Genomic DNA, 7,204 nt, shown 5'->3' with positions numbered 1-7,204 from the left:
AGTGTAATCACAACAGAAAAGAACGAAACATATCATTTATATTACCCTACGGCCAAACGGATCAAACGGCAAGCGCGCTGGGGTAAAGTAAACCTCCAAAACAGCGCATGTGACAGAGACCATGAAAGGAAGAACGACAAAAATAACTTTTCCTCCCTTTCGATTTGTTTTTTCTTCAACCAGTGGGTTCTACCCACTACACAAATTGTTCTCAGTGTATGTACAAAAATCAAAATAATTCACATTCGATGTTTTTTCTTGTTATTTTTTAGGTTACCGTGTGCAAGTTTGTGTTTGAGTATTCTGTACTAGAATGCTTCATTATGTGTGACTTGTAAACAACATGTCGTGCGGGTAGTCGATATTACGGGTCAGTCGACGAATCGGGCGTTCCTTGCACAGTGGGACGAACCCTAATATCAAGGAAAACCGAACCCGAACTGAGCGTCGCAATTTTTTTTGTTTTTTTTATTTCACAAATTCAATTTTCGATAATTTGCTATTATCATACAAAGTTTAAAGGTACTTATTTGCTTCCGATTACTATTCAAGTTCTCAGTCATAAATTGATGTAAGATTTTCTAGTACTACACTGGATGCGATAGCGATTGTTAGGCAGGTGCCTCCAAATGAGCTTGATCCTCTTTGGCTTAACCCTCCGGAAGTCGCGCAAATGGCCCACATAACGAGCAGCCGCTGGTGCGCTAAGACGATTTCGCTAGGTTTTCAGAGCAGCGTGCATTCAGGACTTCCGGAAGGTTAACAAAGGCCAATTGATTATCGTAAAAAGAGGTCACATTGATCACTTTTTCAGAAGTTTTTCCAATAATTTTCTTGAAATCAACTAGATGTAATTCTATATTAATTTTGCAAAAGGGCGAATAAGATTTGTAAACAAACTTTTATTTTGATGGTTTCACTTAATTTACTATAATTTTAAAGCAGAAAACAATTGAAATTACTTCTACGAAGGGTAAAAATTTACATTAACGCATATTTTTCATGAAATTCCACTCTGTAGCAGACTAATGAGCGAAACAAGTTTGTTTACAAAAATCACTTTCGCCCTTTTGACGAATTAATATTAAATTGTTTGTTTACAAGTACTGATACCCATTGACTATTCCACGTGCAGTTGTGTTTGACTGTTAGCGCTAGATTGAGGTTAAATCGGGTGGAATTTTTGTCAAATGAGGTTTAATCAGATGGCGAATCCTAAACATCGCATATACATATATTATTTTTATCTTAAATACGTTTATTTAGGCCCAAATGCTGTAGCTTAACGAGGCCGATAATTCATTTTTTTATTACATGTCACATGTTAGTGGGGGAAGGGAAAGCCGTATTTAGGGGCGGCTTGCTCCCCTCTTATGTAAGTAAAGGAAAAAGGTAGGAAGTGGGATACATATTGTGCAATTGACATCGTCGTTTGCTGATTGATCATTGTGGCGGATATGCACACTTTGTTGTAGTGTTGTAGTTTCCAGCCTGTAATCGCAGGGGCGAGGGGAGGGTCGATATTTCGGATAATTATTGGCACTCTATATAATCTGCATGTGCGGTATGTCATGATGTTCTGGATAGACGGTTATCAAGAAGGGTATGCACCGAAGACTCGTGAAGCAATGCCATATTGTAGATACAGGGATAGGTTGGTGAGATTCTACTGTGAATGAGAGAGGGGAAAATGTATTAAACTTGGACATCAATAGTTTTCAAAAAGATATAGATAAGAAAAATATAGGGGTGGTCACGGCTTGCTAGGACATCCCGGACTGGCACATAGGGTGATCTACCTCGGGCCCGAAGCGAATCTATTAGTTGGGACCTGGCAACACAGTACTCTGCGCACAGCCAAACAACATGCTCGATGTCGTGATAGCCGTTCTCACAAACACAATGATTACTTTCAGCAAGCCCTATGCGACGGAGATGCGCGTCAAACGAGTACTGGTTGGACATGATCCTTGACATCGTACGAATAAAGTCCCGGTTCACATCCAACCCCTTAAACCAAGCATTCGTTGATACCTTCGGGATAATGGAATGTAGCCACCGTCCCAGATGCCCATTGCTCCATGAGGTTTGCCAACTATCGAGCGTCCTCTGACGAGAGATACTGAAAAATTCATTGAAGCAAATTGGTCTTTCGTAAGTGTCGCCTTTTAGTGCACCCACCTTGGCTAAAGAGTCCGCCTTCTCATTGCCCGCAATAGAACAATGTGACGGGACCCAAACCAAGGTAATCTGATAAGATTTTTCAGATAAAGCACTCAGATATTCCCGTATTTTCTCCAGGAAATACGGTGAGTGCTTTCCAGGCTTCGCCGCACGGATGGCCTCAATGGAGCTGAGACTATCCGAAACGATGAAGTAATGGTCTGAGGGCAGGGTGTCAATGATCCCGAGAGTATACTGAATGGCAGCTAATTCTGCGACGTAAATTGAAGCAGGATCATTGAGTTTGAATGAGGCAGCAAGATTTTCGTTGAAGATACCGAAGCCTGTGGACCCGTCGAGAATTGATCCGTCAGTGTAGAACATTTTGGCGCAGTCGATTTGATGGTATTTGTTATAGAAAATATTTGGGACCACTTGTGGGCGAATATGATCCGGAATTCCACAAATCTCTTCCTTCATGGATGTATCGAAAAATACAGTTGGATCAGAAGTATCTAAGAGATGAGCACGGTTGACGTTATACGTAGATGAATTGATGTTCTGTGCCATGTAATTGAAGTACGAATCGGGTCTGAGAATTATGCTCGACAAGCCTTTCGCAATTTGCAATCACCAATGGGTTCAGAATATCGCATCGAATGAGCAATCGATATGAGAGGTCCCAGAATCGATTTTTCAGCGGAAGAACGCCCGCCAGCACTTCGAGACGAGTGCATGCAACCCAAGGCAATACGCAAGCAACGATACTGGATTCGCTCCAGTTTGATGAAGTGTATGTTCGCAGCGGAGCGAAAGCAGAAACATCCGTACTCCAACACTGATAATATCGTTGTTTGGTACAGCCTGATTAGGTCTCCTGGATGGGCACCCCAGCATGTTCCAGTTATTGTACGGAAAAAGTTGATCCTTTGTTGGCACTTCTGTTTCAGATACCTAATGTGACATCCCCAGGTACCTTTAGAGTCGAACCATACCCCGAGATATTTGAATGTTGAAGCCTGAGCAATAGTTTGATCCATTAATTGAAGCTGTAGTTGCGCTGGTTCACGCTTTCTAGAAAATATGACTAGCTCAGTTTTCTCCGTGGAGAACTCGATACCCAGCTGGAGAGCCCAAGCAGACAAATTGTCCAAGGTATCTTGCAGTGGTCCTTGCAAGTCGACGACTTTAGGACCTGTAATAGAGACCACACCGTCATCTGCAAGCTGCCTTAGCGCCTTACGTGAATGACATTGACATTCGTCAATGTCATTCACGTAAAAATTGTAGAGGAGAGGACTTAGACATGAGCCCTGGGGAAGGCCCATGTAGCTAAATCGTGATATCGATAAATCGCCATGCGAGAAATGCATTTGTTTTTCAGACAACAGGTTTAGCAAAAAGTTATTTAAAATTGGCGAAAGACCATGCTGGTGCAACTTCTCATAAAGAATGTTGATAGAAACTGAATCGAAAGCCCCCTTAATATCCAAGAATACTGATGCCATCTGCTCTTTGTTAGCATATGCCATTTGAATTTCTGTTGAGAGCAACGCAAGGCAATCGTTCGTCCCTTTGCCTTTGCGGAAGCCAAATTGTGTATCTGACAGTAAGCCATTTGTTTTGACCCAATTATCGAGGCGAAACAAGATCATTTTTTCGAATAACTTCCGGATAGAGGACAGCATTGCAATCGGACGATACGAATTGTGGTCGGAGGCTGGTTTTCCTGGTTTTTGAATGGCGATGACCCTCACCTCTCTCCCGTCATGTGGGACAATGTTACCCTCAAGAAACCTATTAAATAAATTCAACAAGCGTCTTTTGGCAGAGTCTGGCAGATTCTTCAACAAGTTGAATTTGATTCTATCTGGCCCCGGGGCTTTATTGTTACATGATAAGAGAGCAAGTGAGAACTCCACCATCGTAAACGGTGTTTCGTTCGCGGTATTGTAAGGCGACGCGGCGCGGTAGATTTTCTGTGCCGGGGCGGAATCCGGACAAACCTTCTTGGCGAAATCGAATATCCAACGGTTTGAATATTCCACGCTCTCGTTAGTACTGTTTCAGTTTCGCATACGTCGGGCCGTGCCCCAAAGAGTGCTCATCGATGTTTCTCTTGTTAACCCGTCGACAAACCGGCGCCAGCAACTGCGTTTCTTAGCTTTCATTAAATTTTTAATTCGCTTTTCTAATATCGCGTACACTCGATAACTAGAAACTAACACGTCGTTCCGGAAGGTTTTATACGCGGCAGCTTTCTCCGCGTACACGTCTGAGCACTCTTTGTCCCACCACGGGTTGGGAGAACGTTTTTGGGTGTTCACGTCGGGTACTCGTTTCGTCTGAGTTTGAATCGCGGTATCGAGAATCGAGTTGGACAAAAACTTATATTCTTCCTCCGGGGGAAGTACCTGTGTTGAATCGATAGTTTTGGATATCTCAGCAGCGTAGCTCTTCCAATCAATGTTTCGTGTGAGGTCATAGGGAACATTGATTGGTGCCGATGGTCTTGAACCAGTGGTGATTGCAATTACAATTGGTAAGTGGTCACTACCGTGGGGATCAGATATTACCTTCCACTTGCAATCTAACCGTAGTGATGTCGAGCATAAAGATATGTCCAGTGCACTTGCTTGCGCAGGTGGTTTAGGAATCCGTGTCATTTCCCCTGTGTTCAGAATTGTCATATTGAAGTTGTCACAAAGGTCTTGAATTGTCGAAGATCGATTATCGTCGTATAGACAGCCCCACCCCGTACCGTGAGAGTCTCCAAGAAGCAGGCGGGGCGAGGGAAGGTGTTCAATCACGTTGGAGAATCTTCGATATCCTATCATGGCCCTAGGAGGAATGTAAATAGAAGCAATGCAAAGATCTTTGCCTTTGATTGTTGTTTGATAAGCGACAACTTCAATGCCTGGCGTCGAAGGGAGGTTGATTCGATTGAAGGAGTAGCACTTTTTGATCCCTAAAAGTACCCCCCCCCCATATGAGTCTTCTCGATCCAAGCGGATAATGTTAAAATCGTGGAAGTTGAGGTTTATATTAGAAGTTAGCCATGTTTCACATAGGGAAAATGCATCACAATGATTGTAATTTAGCAAGTGTTTTAATGAATCAATTTTGGGGATAATACTTCTGCAGTTCCACTGTAAAACAGTGATCAGATCCCTGATTCCGTCTAATAAGTTAGCCATCGAAGGATACAATCGCTGTAAGGAGGGGCCATTGTTCAGTCAACTGTTTTAAAACTGTTCTTACTGTTGGTAGAATAGCAACCAGCAAGCTTTTCATAGGATCGGTAATGTTGAAAGCTGTGAATATCCAGTCCACAATGTCAGAAAATTTAAGGAATCCCGTTTTAGGTTGAGTTTCTGACTGTAAAATTGGAGCACTTGGGATTTTTGGTGCCCCGGGGAGTGCTGGGAACTCCTGGTTGTATCTCAATTTCCCAAAACCAGGAGGTATTATCTTCGGATTTGTACCAGCACTTCCAGTTGATGAATTATTTTTATTTTGTACCCTTGTTTGGGACAACCTAGGACCCTTACGAGGAAGTTCAGGTGAGTTTTGATTAGGTCTTTTCCTAGAGTTTCCAAGCGGAGCCAAAGAATGCCCCTCGCAAGGGTCGTTAGAAGCGTTATCTTCAGTTGGCAAGAGAGCGAATGGGTTTTCGGAGATAAGTGGAGCAGCTCTTTTAAGCATTTCTGCGTAAGAGCGTCTGGAGCGATCTTTGGCGGATCGCTTCAGTTTATCCGCGCGAAGTTTGTACGTTGGGCATGTCAAAAGTGCATGCGGATTCTCCCCACAGTAAACACATTTCTCAGCGGGCCTACTGCAAGTATCATCCGCATGGCGTTCCCCACATTTACCGCACCGTTGCTTGTTGCTACAGTAGGTGTCCGTGTGACCTAGCTGCTTGCAATTGGAACAATTCATGACCCGCGGTACAAACAGGCGTACAGGTAGACGAGCTCCTCCTACTTCAACGTAGCTCGGAAGTGCAGATCCGGCGAAGGTTACGCGAAACGATTCTGATGGATAGTAATTCCCATCTTCGATGGACTTTGAGTGCAATTGCTTGCACTCCAAAATCTTAACTGATTGAAGGTTAGGGTCCTTAAAGCGGCCAGCCCCATCATTCATCAGATCATCGACAGTTAGACCCGCATCACTTACCACACCGTCGATCTCCACATCACGAGAAGGGATGTAGACGCGATACTCCAGCGTAAAGAGGCTATTGCTAACGATATCATTGGCCTGTTTCAAGTCAGTAACGACTACGCGTAGTTTATCTGACTGAACCTTTTTAATCTCGGTTACGGCCGAGTAACGTTTTGTCAGCTCCCGTGCAACAGTTATGCTGTTTAACGGTTTATTTTTCGGCCGAAAGTATACCACCCAAGGACCAGCGGATCCATCCTGGTAAACCTGTGGCTGTGAGACATTGGGGGAAAGTGGGGGAAGTGGATCGACCATAACATTATCTGTCTCAGTATCAGATATACGTTCTTCTTCCCCATAATATTCGTCTTCGGAGGGTGATCCTTCTGTTTGTTCCATTTTGTTGCGGGAGCAACACGCTCGACCGCACTATTTAATTTAAATCAAAATAAAAAATCAAAAACAATAATAAAAAAATCGATAAGAAAATTAAAAATCGAAACACTTCACCAGTTGGTTCCTGACGAGCTGGTAGGTGAATTGATCCTTCGTTTGTTTTATCCGTCACCCGCGTGACCTTCATACAGTAGAGAGCTGATATAGCTCGTCTAAACAAAGCCGTCTTTCAGGCAAGAAAACTGTTTAGTAACGCACTTCACTGCACTACCTTCACCGATATCGCAGGTAATAATTATCACTCGTGGGACCGTTTATTAGTAATGCTTTACTGCAGCCTCTGCCACAGCAAGCACCTTCGTACTACCGAAAAAACTAAACCACACCGTAGAGAACAAAAAGCACTTGTTTCTCGGTACACGTTTGGTTACGACTGCATATACATATATGTCTATGTACATTGCAACTGTGTTGGTGT

The sequence above is a fragment of the Topomyia yanbarensis genome, chromosome 2 (assembly GCF_030247195.1).
Source record: "Topomyia yanbarensis strain Yona2022 chromosome 2, ASM3024719v1, whole genome shotgun sequence".
Classification (NCBI taxonomy): domain Eukaryota; kingdom Metazoa; phylum Arthropoda; class Insecta; order Diptera; family Culicidae; genus Topomyia; species Topomyia yanbarensis.
The sequence above is the reverse complement of the archived record's forward strand: the minus strand, read 5'-3'. Positions refer to the sequence as shown.